This window comes from Manis javanica, chromosome 17, assembly GCF_040802235.1.
Source record: "Manis javanica isolate MJ-LG chromosome 17, MJ_LKY, whole genome shotgun sequence".
Classification (NCBI taxonomy): domain Eukaryota; kingdom Metazoa; phylum Chordata; class Mammalia; order Pholidota; family Manidae; genus Manis; species Manis javanica.
The window spans coordinates 56,832,580-56,854,501 of NC_133172.1; the positions used below are offsets into that span (position 1 = coordinate 56,832,580).

The 21,922-nt window shown below is 46.6% G+C and overlaps 1 protein-coding gene and 1 long non-coding RNA gene across 3 annotated transcripts in view; one reads left to right on the plus strand and one right to left on the minus strand.

The window, feature by feature from the left end:
* MAF (MAF bZIP transcription factor) overlaps positions 1-21,922 on the minus strand; it is a 310,140-nt gene that overhangs the window by 148,880 nt on the left and 139,338 nt on the right. The window lies entirely within an intron of this gene.
* Positions 1,758-20,523, plus strand: LOC118967534 (uncharacterized). The gene is made up of 3 exons (XR_005054642.2): positions 1,758-2,177; positions 6,259-6,319; positions 14,862-20,523. It is a non-coding gene; the product is annotated as an uncharacterized lncRNA (long non-coding RNA).

A 21,922-nucleotide genomic window follows, 5' to 3' on the forward strand; every position in this document is an offset into this window, starting at 1 on the left:
TAAATGGTATAGAGCAGCAACTTGTCCAGTTGACAATGTCCAGAGATGTCTAGTGGGTGGAAGCCAGAGACGCTGCTAAGAATCCTAGGATGCAGAGGCCAGCCCCACACCACGAAGAATGATCTGTCCCCAAATGCGTGTGATGCCGCAGTGGAGAGACCCTGGGCTGGGGGGCACCCCTTCACGGTCAGGAGGAGAGGGTCTGAGACCAGCTGCTGAGGTGTGAATTCTGACTACAGCTTTTGCTAGCTGGGTGGAATGGGTCTCCTCTCGGGACAAAGCAGGTGACCTGTGCTGAAGCGTCGCTTGATTTAGATCTTACTCTTCCTGACCACTCCGCAAAGTGAATACGCCAAACATTAGCACCCCTGCCATGGGATCTGATGGGGATCCTACAGCCGAAGTAGGAGCCAGGAGTCCTGGCGTCCAAGCAGCCTCTTTCTTGCCCTTGGCCATCACGTTTGTGAAACCCCAGCAGTTGACTTTCAACCCTTTTTTATTGAGAATCAATGTTGGGAAATGTGCTTGGGTATCTCCTGGGGAAGGAGGCACTGTCACGTCCAAGCCCAACCACGTCCAAAGTCTGGGTGGCTAACCGGCCCGCTGCAGGGAGAGGCCTGATAAATGCTTGGGGCCTCCGCACACACAGGCGTCCGGCCCTGGTGCCGCCGACTCTGAGAAGGCTGATAAGAAGGCTCAGCCCTGCCTTCAAGGAAAGCTGTAGATTTCACCAGGAAGCTGAGAGGTCGGCAGCCCAAGGGGCCTTGGACCTCGCCCTCACAATCTCCCGAGGGCCTGCCTCTCTTGGGACGCAGTGTGGCGCTGGTCCTCAGCTCCTAGTCCACTGCTCCTTCCTCCCCAGCGTGTTTATCCAGGCAAAGTGCATTTATTTATTTCCTTTTCAGCTCCCCAAACTACCCATGGCATTTAACTCAGTTTCAACTAGATTCTGCTTTGATAGAACCGGCATTTAAATTCAGGTTCTACTGACAAAGCCCTTCACATATTGCACCTGGGGTAGGGACAGCTCCTCGCTTTGAAATGCCAATCTTTTTGCAAATAAGCCAGGGTAGTTGGTTGAAGACATTGAATTAGTTGGGGGAAATATATGGATAAACTTTAGGGGGGAAAATGAGGCCAAGATATCACTTTGGCATCCTGGCATGTATCCTCACAGAAATGATAATAACAAAGATCAGCCCAGAAATCTCTGGGGCTTCTAGTGTGCAGAATGTGGAAACACAAGCAATCAGAAGAGAAGAGAAACAAAGCAATCAGTGACTCTAAGGTGAGAAAGGGGAGACAGAGTCAGGGACAAGGGTGCTGGGGCAACAGCCGGGAAGCTGAAGTGGGTGCCCCTAAGGGGGAGCAGGCTTATCCCAGGCCATTGATAATTACACTCACAAAGGCTTGCCTATCCCCTGGGCCAGGCGCTGTTCTAGGCATTGCTGTATGTCCCCCTCAGCGAGATCATTTAATCTCCACAACAGCCTCCTGGACTAGGCATTACCATTATCTCCATTTTATTGATGAGGTGAAGGCCATGCCCGAAGTTACAATGCTAAGTGGCTAGGAGCATGGCAGCAGACTCAGAAAAACTCCAGCCTGAATTCAGACGCGGTCACTTACTCTCTGAGATTTTGTGCAAAACTGTTTTTTTTCTCAAGCTTCAGTTACTGGTCTATAAAATGGGGAGGTGGGGGTCCTCCCTTTATAGGACCTTTTGGGAAACAGTGATGGTTAAATAAGAAGATGAGTGTTAGCTTGACAGAGTATCCAGAGGGCAGAAAGAACTGGTGTAAAGAAGCTGTTATCCAAGGCTGGCCCGGGAGCTCTCGGCCTGCCCAGCATGACTGGGGAATGGCCAAGTGCTGGGTGGGGCCTGGCCTGGCTCCAAGAGCAGGCCTGGGGCCTAGGCTGAGGCCAGAGACAGGCCAAGGTCAGTTGGCAGGGTCCAGGGGGAAAGGGTGGAGGTTCCAGGGTGGGGTCAGATAAAGGCCTGGAGGCCCAGCTGCCTGGCAGGGCAGTTACTAAACAGAGAGGGATGGGGCTCATTGGTAGTGAGGCAAGATGGCGGCACCTCTGCCTCCACTTTCCCTGGAGGCTCCCACAGGAGAACCGTCCGGGCCTGGGTGTCCCTAGGAGGAGCTCTGAGGCACCTTAAGCCACATCCTCAGGTGAGTCCCAGGGCCAGGAATGGGCCTGAGTCGGGCATGTCTGGAGGCCTGGAGACTTCTGCTGTTTCTGCCCCTCACGGTGGTCCTGGTTCAGGCTGGAGAGGCCGTGGGCAGACCAGGGGAAACACTGGCTCTAACAGTCCTAGTCTTTGATGCGGCAGGTGACTTCCCCTGCCCTCCAATGTCCTCCTCTATACAATGTGAATAATTGTAGGAAAAGGCTCCTGGCATTGCCCAGAGTTGGGCTCAATAGCCAGCACATTCTAATATGTGAGTTCAGTACTTGGGCTTTACTGAAACATGTGTTCTCTGCTACAAGCAGGGACCCTGTCTCATTCAGCTCCCAATCATCCATAACTGAGAGGCCCTCGAGTGGGGTAGAAGCTTGGTGTTTGGTAGGTGGATGTGCGGGTAGGAACCCTCAGCTCCCACCTGGGATGTCAACATAAGTGGGCTGACAGGAAAGAAAGGCTTGAGTTTCACATGGTATCCAACTTGAGGTGCTCAGCACCAGGGTCACTGCACGGCCCAGGAGCAGGGGTTCCTGGTTGTGAGCCAGACTCTCACCTCCCAATCTCTGCACCTGCCTGCTACCGGCAACACCTGGTCCCCAGCATTGCCCGCTCCCCCAAATGCTGCTCTAAGCTCACCCAGATTCCAGCTCCTCGGGGAGCCTTGCCCGACCCAGCAGGCTAGATTAGGTGTCCACTGGCCTCTGAAATCTTGAAAGAGTCTTACCATGTTGAGATCATTCGCCTGACCTCCTGTATGGGCCATGGAATCCCAGAGGCAGGGACATTGCAGAGAACAGGTCCTAACAGAACTAGCACTTGATACATATTTCTGCAGAACATGAAGAATGAGAGGGTGCACACAAAGCAAAACATCACCTTAGAAATCAGAGGATCAGGACCCCGGCAGTCAGACAAATTTCCCAAAATGCCTTTCTTTGTGGCTTGGATTTCTGGGTATGATAAGAGGTGAGTGTTCGTTCATAATGCCTCTCACCTGGAAAAGGTAAGTGCTTGAGAAAGTGGGGGCAGCAGAATCATGAACACAAACTCACTCTGGTCTGTGGAGTGTAGACTGCACATCCCCCTATACTTACAGAAACACTTGAAATTGTTTTGAAGCGCTTTCCACCCAGATCCGTTTCCATTATTTGTTAGACCCCCACTGATGAAGATGCGTGATATGTAAGGGCTCTTAAAATGCCCTTTAGTGTCTGGATATATTTTTTTTAAGAGCTTTCCCCTTTAAGACCTGGCAGAAGGCTGCCCTGAGGGGGGACCGATTTGTGCTCCGTGGCCCCAGAGCATCACTGCTAACAGCATGGGGTGCGGGCCGGGGAGTCAATAATGACGCACATTGGAATGAGAAGTGCTGCGATCTCTTCTTTTTTTTTTTTTTTTTTTTTAGCAGCTGAGCACTATTTATTCTTAACTGTGAGTAAGACTGGGGACGTCTCCCCAGTGGATGACAGCGAGGCAAGAACGGAATTTGCGAAACCAAAAAGAGAAATCTCAGATTTATGTGGAAGTGTCAGCTTGCCTTCCTGGTTTTTAGCACAGTCAAGGGGTGGCAGTCAAGGAAGCTGAAGATCCTTAAACCTACTTTTTCCTATTAAAGTGCCCCCCCTCTTCTTCTCCTCGGGCATTTCCACACTCACTCTTTCACTCATTCTTTCACTCGACATGGACTATGGAGAGCACCTCCAGTTCAAGGGATTGTAGAGACTGTTGTTGACTCATACGTGACCAGATAGCACACAACATGTGTGCAGTGTCCCCGGGTGTCGGAAGATAAGCTGCTGAGTCCCATACGCCTGCTCTCAAGTCCCTTATGGGAGTGGATGACTCTTTGGACACAAAGGTCCTCAGCATTCCCAACCACAACAAACGGTGGTGCCCACATTTCTGTCAAAGAAGGAGTCCACACCCTTAAGAACCCAGGGCAGTGTAAAGGACTTATCCTGGAGCCCTGCAGAAGGACAAGACGGGGAAGAGAGGGGCCATTCTGAGATAAGTACCCTTTGGTGTGTCTGCCCACTTTCCCGTATAGTCCAAGCAAGAGGCTCTGGGTACCTACACCCTCTGCTTTACCCTCTGGTGAAGGAATCCTACGGATCCACTGCACTGCAAAAGCAACATTTCTAATGATCTAAGACACGAAGGACTTCTGACCAGCAACACAGGGCGCCAACAAACAGACCGCATTGCAGACACTTGTTAGGTGACGGATTCACTTGCTCCCCCTGCCCCCAGCCCAGGATGACAAGTCTCCAGATCTCTTTTGTTCTCCACGCAAACGTGGCACGTGGAAATCCCTCCTCCCCTTGCTCTCTTGTCTCAGGGAGGGAAGCACATTCTTTGACCAACACTACGTATCCCTTCCACTCCTTTCAATTCCAAACACACAGTGCAGTTTATTTTCCAAAATACCATAAGCCCTGAAGAAAGCCTGCAAAAACAAGTAAGTCACCCAGGTCTAATTCGCAGGCTTAATTGCAATAAATGAACCCATCCTTTGGGTCAGCAGTAATCATGACTGACATGTACTGGGCCCTTGTATTTGCTCATTTTATCCTCATGACAATGCCAGGAGGTAGGAGGTGCTGGTCGCACTTTGGAGAGGAGGAACTTAGGACCCCGGAGAGCAGATGCCACCCTCTCACTTCCTCCCAGGCCTTGCCATATCCATGCACGCCATGCAAGCTTCCAAACACCAGCCGCATCAGCAGCCTGCCTGAGGATTTCTCTGGTTGTGGGGGCCCCCCTCTGTCTGTGGGCATGCAGGCCAGAGGCCCTGGAGTGGCCCTCAGCCAATGACTGACAGAAGTCACTGCAGAAATGGCCCAGAGTCCTAGCCCCTCAGCGCCTGGCACTGCCTCCCAGAGGTCCCCAGCGGGATTGCGTCCAGTGCCGACCAAGCTACCTTGTCTGATGGTGCTCCTTTCACGGCACCTTTCCTTTCCCTGTTGCTTGCTGGGATCACCTCCCAAATAAATTACTTGCCTTCAAATCCTTGTCTCAGGCTGTTTCTGGCAGAAGCCACACTGAAGAAGAGGTCAGGCAACTTGCTCAAAGCATACAGGAGTAAGATTGACACAGATTTTGACTCTAGTTTCCCATACCCCTAAGCCTGTGTTTGTAACCACAAAACTGCTGTATTATTTTACAGTCCCCCAGCCCTCTCTATGTACACATAACTAAGGAGGGCAGAAGGCAGTTCATGTCTTATTGGACAGAGAACAGGGACAGCAGATCTGGACACCCCAGGGCCAGGAGGGGCACGGAGCCCAGAGGCACTGTCTCTCCCAGCTCTTCACCCAGGGCCCTGGAGGTGGTTGACTTCTAGAGCAGATGGGACACAGAGCTGCCAGCCCATCATACCCAGCTGGGAGAGAAGCACCTAACTTTTCCCGATGTGCTCAGCCCATTTCCAGCATGTACTCATATGCGAGGTTGGCACCAGGGAGGGTGTCGTCTGGCAGTGCTATCCTTCATATGGAACATTAAGCCGAGGTCCTGCACAGTCTTGAACATTAACCATCCCCTGGTACCCATGAAGAAGAGCTACGGGTTTTATTAACCTCTGTGTCCTGGACGCATTGCACGCGGAGTGCCATCATTAACCCACCTCCAGACGGCGGACAGGGGCCTCTTTTCTAGCTCTGTTCCAAGAGCCCAGGCCCTACGAAATGCCTTCAATAATTTAAGGAAACGACCAAAATGTGACCATAAAGGATATAACTTCACCTCAAGGATGGTGATCCATAAAGATTTTGTGATAGTAAAACTGGGCTTTGTTCTGTTACAAGCCCCGTGGAAGTTTCTCTCTCCCTCTGCGAGTGCGTGCATGTGTGTGCATGTGTGTGCTGGGGCGGGGGTGAAGTCACGCAGTCGTGTGCCTGCAGTTGGGATTTAGCTGAAATCACGGTTTAATTATTCCTAGCATCATGGCCGTAGCACGCCCATTAACAACAGCTCAGCCAGCTCGAGGAGGTCCCGCTGGTAATCTCAGAAACCTTTCGGATCACTCATTTTTTCCCCCATGTCAAAGATTTTTTTTTCATTTCCAGACAAACAGCTTCATTATAAGAAGGGAACAAGCACAGCAGCATGCCCTGTGTCCTGACGCACGTGAGTGTAACACTGATCCGGTTCAGCCGGCCCACGAAGGCCGGCTGCTCCCGGGCTTGGTGTCGTGATGCCCCAGACATCCCGGTGCTGTCTGATGCACTTGTCCCGGGCACCCCTGGGCCGGTTGGCAGACGAGGAGGGCTGGGTTCCTTCAGGGCAATGGGGACAATCCAGGATCCGAGGAGAGGAATTCCTTCTCAGGGGGAGAGAAACCTTTTTCCCACCGTTTTATATGTTAAAAAGCCGGTGCCCTAAAAGAACGAGCAATTGAGCACATATAAAGGCTTTTTATTTGAAAAATTAAAATGGGTGGGTGGAGTAATGGTTGAAAGCTTGGGCTTCGGGACAGAACAATTGAGTTCGTGTCATGGACCCTCTATTTATTAACTTGTTGATTTTTAATAAGTCACTTAAAATCATTTTTTAAATCTCGGTTTATCTGTAAACAGAAACTTAGAATGATATGTTATTAGCTCCCTCCCTCTCCCCCTTCATCTCTTCTCCCTACTTCCCCTCCCCGCTTTCAACCTGGACGGCAACTCTTTTTCATGTGCTTTAGAAATTGGGCTTGTGTTCTAGGGGCCCACTTCAAATAGAAAAAATTAATATTTGCAATCCACTGATCTTGGGGTTCAATAGTGGCCTTAACTCGATTGGCAAACCAAATGATTGTATGAAAGGGAAGAAGCGGGGTTCTTTTTCCCAAGAAATATGTACGAGCAGACCCTCAAATAGTTCTGTCCTCATTCTGCCCACACAGAGCATTTCAGGGAAGAGTGGGGCTGAGGTTTCTGAGTCTGCCGGGCGTCTCTGATCCTTGTCTCACCTGCTGGAGCCGAGGGCAGCTCTCTCTGTAGTTCTGCTCCACGGTTTCCCCGACAGGTACTGGTGTCTTAACGCCACACTGCTGGGCTCTCTCTGCAGGCCCGAAGCCTCCCCAGGAGGAGTGATTCGATTTGCATAAAACAGTAATAAACTTATGGAAAGCCCACCTTACCAAATTCCTCTGCAGCTCTTGGCATTGTACAAATAGCCATTGTACAAAACCCTAAGGATTGGCTGCAGCAAACATCTGGGAGAAAGAAGAGGGTGTAAATAGGGACAGGACAATGGGCATAAAAGACAATTCTCTACTCTATAAAGGCAAGACCACGATTGTCCAATGGAACATCCTGCAATGATGGAAATGTTCTTGCCTCTGAGATGTCCAATAGCATAGCCACTAGCCATGTGTGGCGACTGACCCCCTGAAATGTGGCCAGTATGAATGAGGAACTGTATTTTTAATTTTATTTCACTGTAATTAATTTACACGTAAAGAGCCGCATGTGGCCACCATATCAGACAGCGCAACTGTAAATTCACCCAACCTTCTGTGACTAAGTCAGCTCATTGTAAAAAGTATTCTGTTTCTAGTTCAATTCACCCATCTAGTCCACAAGAAACTAATGCACCTTCAGTATGAGCCAACCCCTGTGAAAGGTACAGATGCAGACAGAAGTACAAAGCTAAATATGTTCCTGATCTCGAGAGGGTGCTTGCATTCTGTTGAAGGAGTGAGTCATGGCAGCCAGTACTGTGTAGGGGCTATGACATGGGGTGAGAGTAAAGAAGAAAGAGCACAGGGTATGCAGGGAGGAGGCAGGAAGGAGGCAGCATTTAAGCAGTTCATATAAGGATAGAGTAGTTAATCTTGCAGAGAAAGGGAAGAATATTCTAAGGCAGTAAAGAATGTGGACAAACACTTGAAACTATGCAGCGACTATAGACTGGGGATGCCTGGAGCACAGGTATGAAGTGGGGCTGAGTGGAAGCAGAGAGGCCAGAGATGATGTTTTGCAGAGAGGATGGGAATAGACTGAGAGGGGCCCAAGGAGTTTGGACCAGAACTGAGTTTAGAATTGCTTGATTTTTCCTTAGGTTTCAATCTGAGGGATCTTTACCTGCTGTCAAATGAAATGCCCTCATTATCTACTTTCCCCATTTCCCTGTCCTTAAGGGCTCTGCCTAAATGCTGCCTTCTCCAGCCTACTTTGCTCTTACCTCTAAACACTAATCCTTCCCTTTTATATTGTGGTTTCCACTCCATAGTCACTGATGGGTGACTTTCCACTACATTCTTGACCTTGTTTGCCTTGCGGATTTCCCACAAACCTCAAAGTCCTGGTGGCTAGGACCTCACCTTTACTACTGTTCTTTGTCCCCCATGTCTCAAGGGCAGAGTAGGGGCTCAGTAAATCACCTCCACTGGTTAATTAATTTGACTTGATGTATCACATCCCAATTGACTGGACCGGGAGATTAGTCTAACCATTTGCGATTCTTGTGTTATCCACACTTGAGTTGCTTCCCAGGATCTTTACCCTGGGCCCTTTATTCTTGATAACTAACCTCAGTGTTATTCAAAGAGGCCTCTAAAGTCTTTCTGACAAAAAAAGAACTGGGGAAAGCCCTGGAAATCATTGCTGGGGCAGGGGTTGGTGAGAAGTCTGCAGGAGTCTGGCCAGTCTCTTTCCATCTAAGTCAACCTGGGGACCCTTTGACCCTGATTGAAAGAGACTGTCTACAAACTGCGCTGAGTGGAGTCAGAAAGCCAGTCATCACAAGATTTATCCATGTGCTCAGACATCTGATCAAACCCAAATGCTGTCTTTACCTACTGAATTACTTTTTGGAAATGTCTAGACCCACCATGAATTTGACTCCCCAGGCTTTTGCCTTGTGCCAACCTTTCTGCCTGTTATGCCCTCACCCACATGCAGGTTCTCTTCCAAGTCTCCACTCAGACCCCAGCACCTCTGGGTCATCTTGCTCCATCACCCAGGCAGCTTCAGAAACCCCCCTTCTGTGTTTCCCAAGCACCCTTCAATGGAACAGAGGGGGTGTTTCCTGAATGAGTGAAACAAGTCAGATGAGCCTCAGACAAACAAGCTGGGCCTTCATATTCAGAGATCTTTGGTCGGGGGTAATTTGGAAATCAAGCTTGAAAACATGTCAAAGATGAACTTTCAGAGATGCTGGCAAAAACATACAAGTCCACAAAGGTGAGATAGACACGTCACCAGAGAAGGGGTCAGCTGACGGTTTTGGGGGAATGAGTTAAGGTGGCATCAGGGTGAGCAGGTAGCGACCTGCATGGAGAAAAGCCCTGCTGACATTATATGCCTGGTACCCATCTTCTCTCCAGCATGAGGAATTCATGACTGGCACTGGCACATGTGGGGTCAACTCCAGCCCTATTGCTTGAACGTCCCATGAAGTATCTAAGTCAAAGTTTCTTGGCCTGGATACTGCTGACATCTGGGCTGGCTAACCCTTTGTTGTGAGGTCTGTCCTGTGCACTGTGGGGTACTGAACAGCACTCTTGGCCTCCACCCTCTTGGCTATAACACACTGCCCCCAGGTGAGGGCCACTCCCCTAAGCTAAGCCTTGGTTTCCTTAGCTGCAAACTGGGGATACTAGTCCTAGAGGGCCAGGCAGTTAGTGGGATCAAATAAGGTAACACGCTTGAAAGTGCTTAGCCCAGGGCTTGCGCAGGACTTAATGGTCACATTAAAGGCCAGAGGAAGACTACCCTCCCCCAGTCAGCCCAGGGAGAACTGGAGGCTGGACAAGAGATAACAGGAGAGGAGGTGATCCATCAGCCCCTGTCCTGAAATCCCACAAGAGTCAGCAGCTCACAGACCTCGGCTTGCCCTGTAGGTATGTAAATATGGGAATTATCAGGGCCAGCATCTGTGAGAGTTAAGGCAGGAAGTCCTTACAGCTTCCTGTAAAAACACAAGTGACAAACTTGGATAAACAGCAAGTAGAGAAAAGATACTCTTCTATCATCACCAGCCCCCAACAAAGTTGTTCTCTGTCTCCCTCCCTCTCTCTCTCTCTCTCTCTCACACACACACACACACACACACACACACACCTCACTTCAATAAAATGATGCATCATTAATTAGTTGTCAAGACCCACCAGTATGCAGCCTTGGGTTCAAATCTCAGTTCTGCTATGCATGAGCTCTGTGACTTTGATCCAGTTACTTAACCTCTCTGAGCCATATTTTCCTCTGTTTAACCCAGTGATAATGAGAGGATCCTACTTCTGAGGGTTCTCGTGAGAATTAAATGTGATAACATACACCCATAAATGTATGTATTTCTCATGCAGGTAATGTCCACCTTAGAACCAGGTGCCTGGGATCTAGCAAACACAAACAATACTAGCTCTTCTCCTTCTTAGTAGTAATATGGTCAGCAATCTTTCTGAAGGAACAACTCCAACTCCCCCAGTAGAAGGGAGGTTGTTGGAGATGAAACACCTCCCACTGGAGAGAAAAGCTCAGTGAAGGAAGGCCCTGTCCAGGGGAAGTCAGGGGTGTGCTGGAATGGCAAGAGGGTGGGCTCTGGGGTCAGATACATCTAGGTCAAGCCCTGACCCCACCCCCAACCAGAGGAATCAATCCCCTCTGTCTGAGCAGACAAGCCCACCTTTCTGTATCTCTCAAGCCAATGCCAGAGGTGAGCACTGGCATTACCAGCTCTGTGGCTGGATGTTCATTTCACTCATTCTCTCATTTGGCAAACATTTGCTTGACCCTGAACCACACATGAGAGATACAGAGGTAAATAAGATGTGGACCTTGCCCTCAAGGAGCTCAAATTCTAGGGAAAAGCCAAAGTCTTCAAAAGAAAGTATGGCTGAAAAAGAAGCCGTAAAGGACAGGGGTTCAAAGCCAACATCAAAACGCGGTTGTATTAATCAGCAGAGACTAAGTTACGTTTCACTAACAACCTCCAAATCTCAGCCACTTAAAACAACAAAGATGAGCATGTACACAAAATGCACTATGGGACCAGGGAGTCCTGGGGACAGCTGTCTGTGTATTACCTTGGCTTGCTACACTGTTCGGATCTCATGGTGTCTCCATACCTACAGGGTGTCCTCAGTTACTGAGGCAAGGGACAGAGAGTGAGGGATCTCGGTGTCTGTCCTTGAGTGCTTCCACCCATAAGTGACTCATGTCCCTTTACATTTCACTGGACAAGGTAAGTGACATGTCCCTGCTGACTTCACAGGACCGTGTGCCTAGAGGGAGGGGAGAACCAAAGGTCTTGGTGAGCAGCTCAAACATGGATCCCAACAACAGATAAGCTCATGGCAACACTGAGCTCAGCAGGGGCACAACTGTCACCGGTCATGTGTTCTTTTGTTTCATTAGCACTTAGCACAGTGTCTGACACGAACTGGAACATCAACAAATTCTTGGAGAAAGAAGAAAGGAAGGGAGAGAGGGAGAGAGAGGGAGAGAGAGGGAGGCAAATGATTGAAATGATTGAGCTGTTCAGGATTCTAGTTATGCAATTTCTCTGCTGTCCAGGAACGGAGCTGTGCCCTGGGGAAGAAGTCTCCTTAAGTTAGGAGGTCGGTCTGTGGCCGAGGCTGGCCCAGCTCAACATGATCACTGTTCAAACCCTGGATCATTTTTCCTTCTGCAGCCACAACACAGCTGAGTCCTAAGGCCCTGAAGCCATTAGGCCTCTGAGAACTCTGCTCTCCCTGTCAAGGGATAGGAAGAGCTGGACTGTGGAGTCAGAACGGAATTTGATTTCTGGACCCTCCCCTTGCTAGCCCTGTGCCCTAGAGCTAGTTATCTGACATCCTTAAGCTTTGGTTTCCTCATCTATAAAGCAGTGAATCTCTAAAGTTACAGACCCTTCAACAAGTTAGCTTCCCCTTTCCTTCCGGGGACCACACCTTTGAATCCTCTAGAGCATCATATTATGGCCCTGGGAATGTCACTTCCCATATACATCTGAACTTGCCAAGGAGCATCCCACATGGGTGAGGCCTTCCCTGCTGCCTCTCTGCAAAGTGCCATGTGTCTGGGTTCACCAAGCGTGACACCTGCCCCCTTCTTTGCAGCTCGGACAGGGGATGTACCCAGCTCCTGGCTGGTGGCAGCTGCTGTTGGGTGCCCCTGAGCTGCCGCATGCTGCACAGGATGGGAGCAGGGGCAATCACTCATGACTAATAATTATAGACAGGGACACCACGGGGAGATGGCTGAGCTGCATGCCTTGGAGCCCAGGGTGGAGGCTCTCAGAGCTGTCTCTCATTCTGCTACATTCTGGAGGGGTGTCAGGGACCCAGGAGACCCAGGTCAAGTCATCCACATTCATTCATTTCCCCGTGAGTTATTGGACAGTGACTCTGTGCTGAGCTCCCGATCAGCGTCTCGGGGCTACAGAGATGATGAGTCTCATAAACATACTTTATTTCTATAAACTTTTCACCATAGGGCTGCTTCTGTTTCTCCTCAGGGTGATAGAAGACATTCAGAAGAATTAAAAATGGAAGTGGTTTATGGTGAAATTGCAGAATAAAAGAAATCAGGAATATATTGTAACTTTCATAGCATCATGTATTTTTTTAAGCTGAAAGGTTTAAACATCCAGGCAGGAGTGCCCCTCCCTTCTCCAATCTTACCAATGAAGAAATAGAAGCCAAAAAGCAGTGACTCAGACATTGTTCATAGACACCCAGTGCTCCAAATTCCAAATGTGTCCCTAGTACCAGGTCTTGACTAGGGACAAGGAAACAGCATAACATATGAAGGCACTGGAGATCTGAAAGCATCGGACAACTGGATGTTTTGACTACTTTCTCTCTGTAGAAAGCTGGGAAGCCACTTTATTGTTTTGCGATGATTTCTTGATGGATGAAGAAGAGATAAGGCAGCATTTGATGTTGTGATTTTTGGAGGATTGAAAACAGCGGTGTGGCTTTCTACTAGCGAAGCAGTATAAAGATGCCTCTGACAGCTATCATAGTCATTCTTATTTGCCTATCAGCACACGAGCTGTATTTTCAAGTTAGAAAATTGGAATCCAAGCAAATGCATTGTTTCCAAAATGCCAGAATTTCCCAGGCATGTGAAGAGCCAGACAGACAGACGGAAAGGGTGTTTTTCTCTGCTCTCTTAGCAGAAGTTATTGAGGTGGGGACGGGGCAGGGTGGGGTCATCACTCGCATTCCCTTTGCAGGCGGAGGAGGTAAGGGCCCCTTTCAGCAGACTTGGGCATTAATAGAACCTAATTCTTTAATGGCCTCTGGGTGCGCTTCTTTCTTGCATCTTGAGGTCTTTAAAAAGCCTGTGGTGAATTGCACTGACATAAACCTTTTATAGAAACAATCAAATATCGCTTGGTAAAATAATTAGCATAAAAATAGCCCAAAGTCAGTCTGTCCCAGACTTGGTGCCAAACAGCAAAAGGGCTCCTGCCAGCCACATCCCCACCCTATTTTGGAGGTGGAGGGGGTAATTTTTCTTCCTCTTCTATCCAGTTTCCAGAGTGAGGGCAAAGGTCCGAGACATATTTTTTAGAAATGTTATGTCATCCTGGGTGGGGGGACAGATGCTCCTCAAAGTGGGCTTCCTGCTTGGCCCACTTTGTCACGGAAGATGACAAAGAGGAGAAGGATGGAGGGAGCAGGAATCTGGGTGTCCCCCAGCCCCACCAGACCTGCCCAGCTAACTTCCCTTTCTGTAAGCCACGTGGTCATCCATACCCCCTACGTGGCCCCTCACTTCCTGCCTGCCTTTCCAAGTGTTTTCTCTTGTTGACCAAATATCAGGAGCTTGATTTTGTTTACGACTTTTGGATAAAATATCGCAGGAAAGGAGTGTCCCTTTTGGGTCCCAGATAAGACACTGCAAAAGAGATCTACAAGGACCCAGTGGACACCACACTTTCTACGAGAAAGCATCTGCGTCTTAGCCTGGAAATGGGAATTCTCAGAAGTAATAAATTGCAGGGGTCCTTGCTTAGGCCTTCCCCCACAGAGACCCTCCAGGGGAGCCCCCGTGCCTGCCTACAGACAGTTTTCCAGTACTTTTGTCTGATCGCTGTGAAAGGCAACAGATAATCAAGTTGTGCTAAAAAAGAAAAAGAAAAATGCTCTAACACTTGTCCACTTTTCTACATCTCAGGTGTGCAACCAGCTTTAGAAAACAACTGCCAGTTTTCTTTGCCAGCCCGAAGCAGGATGAGTCTATGTCATTGAATCCCCAGAACGCAGGTTCTTGCTTGGCTGAACTGGCAAGACCATCTTCTTGCGCCTCCTTTAATTTAGCTGATAGATATGAAAACGGTTGAGTTTCTTAAATAAATAGGCATTTCTCATTAGCTGGGGGAAGTGTGCAGGCTGGGGCCTCACTGTCAGCTGGGAGCTGTCTCAGTGAAAACAAAAGCCCTGAATACCTGTGCCCCATGTCGGCTGGGGGTGATTATTTGCTCATTCTGTTGTGACAGGCAGGAAGGGAATTTAGCAAACCATAAAATTTCCTAATTAGGGGGCTGGGAATTCTTCCGATGGCAGTTTGGAACAAAAAGAGGCAGCTCCTTGGTGAGGGTGTGAGGGACAGGAAAATAAAACAGGAAAGGTGGACAAGAGCCAGTGGCCTGCTCTCAGTCAGCACAGAAAACAGTTCTAGAAGTTTCTTAGAGGTGACAGATTTTTCTTTTTTTTTTCTCCCCCTTCTAGAGGCTGCTGCTCACATATGGCAACACGATCCCCAGGCGACTACCATATGTAAGGACACAAGGTTTTATGACTTACTGTCGGTGAGATTTATGGAGATGATATATGATCAGCAATTTTTCATCTTCTCATCTCAGGAGCAAACATGGAGAGTCACAGACTCCTCACTGCATGGTCGGGTGGGGCTATGGGATCCCAGCGCAGGGCCCCAGACAAAATCGGGCGGGCCCATGATAAGGGCAGGAGCAATGCATTTGATTAAAATGGGCTACTCTGGAGCTATTTTGCGGTATGTTAATGAGTGCTATATCATAGACATTTATTAAATTAGATTTCATAAATGTCAGCCGTGTTTGCCCAGGAAATGCACCAGCCTAAATGTGGACCCAACCTGGAATTAATGTCCCCCTGCAGAGCACCCGCATTCCTGCAGGGGCCGAGGTGCGCTGGGGACGTGAGGACGACGGGCCATGCTCAGATGTTGAATATTAGCGCTGGTCAAACACAGCAGTTCTGGCTACCGGCCGCCTCCCAGAGAAGGAGATTTCGAGGAGGCCGAAAGGAAGGAAGCCATGGAGCTCAACACTTCCTCGGTATAAGCCTTCAGCTCGTGGTGTCACAATGTTTCACCTTTCCCTTACATTAGAATCAGCACAAACATGCACAGTTCGCTAAAACAGCGCACAAGAGGATGTGGAACTTTGTGGGGAGAAGCATCCTGGATTTGGAGATCTGTGGCACCAGCCACGGAGATGTCCTCATCAGCCTCGGTGCCCTCAGACCCGTGCAAAGGAAGTTGCTGGATAATGAAACCGGTGCAGACTTCCAGACAGGTGCCCTGAGCCGGGCAAATCTTTCTTGTCCAATATTCCCCATTTCTTAATGTCTGTTCTGGAGGAGTGACATCTCATGTGTTCTCTTTGAAGAAACAAGCAGACAATAGAAGAAAAGCCCCATTCAAATGAATTTCTGGAGCCAGGGAGATGTTCATGGCACATGCCATAATTCAGAGAAAATCCTAGATCGAACCCATCCCAGCACCCAGAAGAAATCAACTTCCACTGTGTCCTCAGAAAGGAGGACGCCTTCAGAGTGGCCAGAGGGGTGGCATTGCTCTTGTGTATGTCACCATTGTCCAGGAACGGCTTAACCAGTCCTGGTTCACCAACTTTGCTTTCTTTCCTCATTCGCAATCCAAAGCATTTAAAACCTCCCACAAAATGTTTTCCACTCATGCTTTTCAGGGAGAGCCCGGAAGCAACCCATGCACCCACAGAATTTTTTAGAATGTGACATGTGTTTCCCCCCAACCCCGCATTGGACAATTCTCCTGTCTCCTCTTCAAGGAAGAAACAAATGCTAAAGTGCCCGTGCTGGGCACCTACAGAACGGCAGGAATCCACGTCTGCCTCTGGGTTTGGGAGATGGGGTAATAGATTGTGTTCATTCTGACAGAGGCACTTGGGAAAAAAAAATCAGTAAGATTGATTCCTGAGCTGTACAGTTTATAGGCGCCTATCAGTGTTCTTGGATGGCAGGCAAAGTGTGTGTCGCTTTATATGGGATTTTGTGGGCATGAGGTACCCGAGGAACAGCGGCAACAGCAGCCACAGGAGTGTGAGCCCACCGCGTTCCTGGATGCAGGGGCAACGTGCTGGAACACCCTGCAAACGCCAAGCAAATAAAGATCGGAAAACTGGGTGCTTTAGCTTCTTAGACTAGAGGACACAAATCTCTGAAGGGAAAATGTCGGATGTGCTGGACCGCACCAGAGAAAAGGGAAAGAAAGTGAACAAATACGGCAAATGAACTCTTCACGGGAGCGTGGCAAAGTCAGGTCACCGTTTGCACATGTTGAGGGCAGAATCCTCCGCAAAAAAGCAGAGGCTGGCCTGGTGCACTGTTGTGCTTTCCTTTGTTTTTCATGACCACTCATGTTGGGATCTTGCGTGGCATGTTCTGTGGCTGCTAAGAGTTAGCTGAAACGAAGAAGAAGTTATTCGCCAAGGCTGCCAAAGTGAAGTGGCCTTTCCTTCCCACAGGGGCTGGGTTTTTTCTTCCGTTTCTGTTAGTGTTCCAGTGACTTGGAATTCAAAGAATGCATGCGCACCTTTGGTAGACATAAGACTCTTCGTAAGGGTCCTGAGAACTCTTGAGTTGTGAGTTAAAATGACAGACATGATATATATCCCACCTCTTACTGTTGCTGAGACCTTGATTCAGATAAGTAGACATAAGGAGCCTCAGTCTCCTCTTTCAATTGAGGGCACAACTTTCTTCCTGGGTTTTTGGAGCATAGTAGAGATTAAGCACCTGGGCCACACCTGGTTCACACTCAGGACTCAGTCATTGTTAGTTGTATTCATATTGCCATCGGTGTCGGCATATCCAGCTTTTAGACAAATGTGATTTAAGAGTCTTTCATTTATGTGTTCATTTACTCATTCAGCAAATGTTTATTGAAGACCTGCTATGTGCCAGGGACTATTGCAAGGCACTAGGGTTATAAGGGGAAACACAAGAGGTCAGGTCCCTGCTTTCATGGACAGATGGACATTACTCAGCTAAACAAAGAAATAAGATAATTTCAGATACAGAGAAAATCAGACAGAGTGACAGAGTAATATGAATATTCTGTGCCTGTAATATTAATATTCTGTGCCTGGAAGGAGGAACCAGCTAAACAGGGTGGCCGGCAAAGGACACAGTGAGGTGCTGACACTCATACTGGGAAACAAGGATTGGGCAGCCAGTAAAAAGAAGAGTCAGGGTGTTCTAGAATAGGGCTGACAAATAAAATACAGGCATCCAGTTAAAATTGAGTTTCACATAAACAACACTTTCAGTATAAGTATGTCCCAAATATTGCATAGGATATATTTCTTCCAAAAACTTTACTAATTCTGTACCTGAAACTCAGATTTAACTATGCATCCTGTAGTTTTATTTGCTAACTCTGGCAAGCCTATTGTCAGGTAGGGGTGGACACTAAAGACAAAATCACTTAAGTAGGAAAGAGCCTGGCTCTCTGGGGAGCAGAAAGAAGGTCGAAGTGTCCAAGGGCTGGGAGATGTGGTTTCTGAAAGACAAGCAGGGTCCCAACATAAAGGCTTTGGAGTCTATGGGGAGGGGCGTGGGCAAATCAAACACAATGACTTGTGTGTTCAATTTATGGAATTACCTGGACCACGAGTGTTAGAAGAACTGCCACCAGAGATTGGCCAACTAAGCCATGCCACCTGTTGTTGTAAATAAATTTTTATTGGACAGACCTCAGTCTCATTCATCTGTTTATGTAATATTTACGGTTGCTTTCCCAATACAATGGCAAAATGGAACAGTTGCAACAGAGATCATAAATTCCACAAAACCTAATATATTAACTCTCTGGTCCTTCACAGAAAAGAATATGCTGACTTCTGGACTCTGGCATGACCCAGGAATCAAAATACAGCAACCCCTAGCAACTGGCAACTTAGCTGTGTTGAGTCCTTATTTCCCAGTCCAGTTTTCTTAACCTCCATCTCTTTATTTTGTGTTGCCTGTTCAATCAGAAATTAAATTTTTAGATAGGTGTTTTACAACAGTCATGTCTCAAGTTCTTGAGTCTGGTATTAACATGGAAAGAAAACAAATTTGATCTATCATGTAGTTGCTAACACGATTAAAATTCATTAGCCAGCCACAACACATTCATAAATGAAGACTTCTTATTTCATAGACTTTTGCCAGTTAAGACTTGGTGAAGAAGTGCAGATAAGACATCAACACATGCTGTTAAGTATTTATAATTTCTACACACTGCATGTTCATCAAGGCGGGGCACATGTAGAATTACTTGTTTGCAAAGTCACTTATCATAGAAAAGGGCAGGATTCTGTAAATGTCCTGTTTCTCTTAAGGACAATGAGATATTAATTAAGTTCTACTGAGACTTTAGAAAATAATGCTTTCAGAGTTAATGCTAGCAAGCTGAAACAAGGCAGCATGGTGGAAAGTCAATAGATCCTAGTTAGAATTTGAATTCTACCACATGCCAGTTTAAGCCACTTTTGTAACCCAAGTCTGAGTTCCTGGCTCTGTAAAATGGAAACCAGTCCACCCATGGTTCCATTATGATTTCTGTAGGCCCTACACACACTTTCACCTATGTGAGCCACATTTTGCAACTCTGTTGGTATAAAGATGAATAGAATCCAGGATGGATTATAGTAATTTGTTCCTTCTGATTTTAAAAGAAATGAAAACATTTCTGTGGGACCCTGAACACGTCCTGAGCCTTAGGTGCTGTGTTGGCTAACGAAGTTGGCTTTGGCCCACCCACTCCTATGAGTGCAGGACTACAGGTGCGGAAGTGGGCATGTGACAGCGGCTGTCACATAACAGAGACTCCAGTAACATGGCTGTTACTGATCATATACCGACCCACGTACCTCTGAGAAATTGGAATATGCATATGATAGTCAATTCATTGAGTGATACCTCTAAAAATAAAATACAATGTGTTCCTACCCAAGTCCTACATATGTATATTTTCATTATAGAAAATGAGAACATACAAAGATCAACACATAAAGGGGAAAATAAAAATCAGTCATAATATGCCATTACCATGACATAACAATTCCTAACACTTTAATGCACACCCTTATGCTCTTTCTTTGTTGATACAGAGCAATTTTACTTCTAATAGAATTGTAACGCCACACTATTTTTGTTACCTGCTTTTCCGGCATTTACCCAAAGATGACAGATATTTGTCATCATCCTAACTATTCTTTTACAATATCAGTTTAATGATATTATAATATCCCATCGTAGAAATGCTTTATTTATATGATCTTCTCTCAGTGGACATTCCCATCTATCTTTTTAATTTACCATTGTAGATGATGTTCTGATGAACAATCTTGTGGCTACATCTTTGCACATAAGTCCATGATGTCTTTTTTTATTCTATCTGGAGCGTGGCCTCTCTGGGTAAAAAAAGATCTTACTCTACAGTTTGGAGGAAGAAAGCCACCAAAGTAAAGGGCACAATTAATGGCCAAGCTACTCTAGCAAAAGGAGTCCTTGGGGCAGAAAGGTCCTCCCAGCCACAGAGGGGGAGCTGGCCGGAAGAATGCAACAAGGCCCCACATTCTTCTCTCCCTGGAACTTAAAACCTAGTGGTTTTGAGTCAGTTAATAACTAAAACACGTGTTAGTTACTGGCCACCACTAATAAGAAGAAAAGAAGTCAATTTATATATGAAGAATCAACTTGGATTTTTAGGTTTTAAGATTGGCAGTTGATTTTACTACAGACAGGAACTCTGTGAGTCCAGTTCTGCCACTGATCGGCTAGGCAATCATACACGTGTCTTTTTGCCATATATTTTCTCTGTGCCACTGGAAAAATAAGCTCACAAGATGAGAAGAACTGAGACAGATAGGAATGTAAAGTTACTAACACAGTGCTTGGTGCATAGTAGGTGTAAAAAAAAAATTGGCCCCTGCCCCCATCGCTCAGGAGAATAATAATTTGGGAAGCCTTCCCCCATCAACCTGGATGTAAGTTAGATGATTTGTTGAAATGCTTTTGTTGCTCTGTATCCAAACGAGAAGCTGAAAGACCCAGTGATTACCTACATGTATCCTGTACTTTGCAATCTCACTGCACAGAGCTATTATCTGAGCTATTTTTGAGCATCTACTACATTCTGGGAGTGTCAACTTTCTCACAAAGAAGTTGTAGAGTGAATCTCATTATTCCCATTTAATAAAGAAGAAAATAGAGGCTGGCAAGGAGGCTTCATACCACAGAGCCAATAAATGCCAGAAACAGCTACCTTCCTACCTTCCACATTCTTCGAGATCCTACTAGATACTTCTATACTCTAAAGATTTTTAAAGTGAGGTATAAGTGCCATAATATTATATTAGTTTCAGGCATACAGTGTAATGATTTGATATTTGTATATACTGCAAAACAATCACCACAATAAGTCCAGTTAACATCCATCATCACACAGTTACACAATTTTGTTCTTGTGATAAGAACTCTCCAGATCTACTCTCCTAGCTATTTTCAAATAAGCAATACAGTACTATTAACTAGAGTCATCATGCTGTACATTATGTCCCCATGACTTGTTCATTTTATAAATGGAAACTTGAACCTTTGGACTCCCTTTGTGCATTTTGCCCCCTACGTCCATCCGTGCCTCAGTCAACCACCAATCTACATATCTAAGAGCTCTGGTTCATTTGTTGTTTTTTAGATTTCACTTATAAATGAAATCATACAGTATGTGTCTTTGTCTGACTGACTTTATTTAGCATAACGCCCTCAAGATCTATCCATATTGTTACAAATGGCAGGACTTAATTCCCTTTTTTATGGCTGAATAATATTCTGCTCTCTCTATATGCTACACTTTCTTCATCCATCTGTCCACCAATGGACACTTAGGTTGTTGCCATATCTTGGTTATTGTAAATAATGCTGCAGTGAACATGGGGGTGCACATATCTTTTGAGTTAGTATTTTCATCTTCTTCAAATAATTACCCAAATTGTGGAATTGCCAGTCATATGGTAATTATACTTTTAATTTTTTTGAGGAACCTCTCTACTGCTTTCTATTGTGGCTGTACCCTCCCTTCCATCCAATGGCCAACTGTCTTTTATAACTCAGACAAAAAGCGAAAAGATGAATTTGCTCTGTGCAGTGCGATTGCAAGTTTACACTCCCATCACCAGTGCATGAGGATTCTTCTAGACAGGATATTTCTAGGACACAAGCTGCTTCTAGATATTTCTAAGTACTTCCTACTTTCTAGCCTTGTGCTGTTTGATATGTGGCTGTTGAGCACTTGAAATGTAACCAGTGTCACTAAGGAATTGAATTTTGTATTTCATTTAATTTTATGATTAAATACTAATACTTATTCAATTTGGTTATTGGCAAAACTTTACGTTTGAAACAACTTAGGTAGATGAATCTATGTTTTTAACTATAAATGTTATGAAATCCAAAATAAAGATCAAGTAGATCTGATAAAATTTTAGCATCGCATAAGA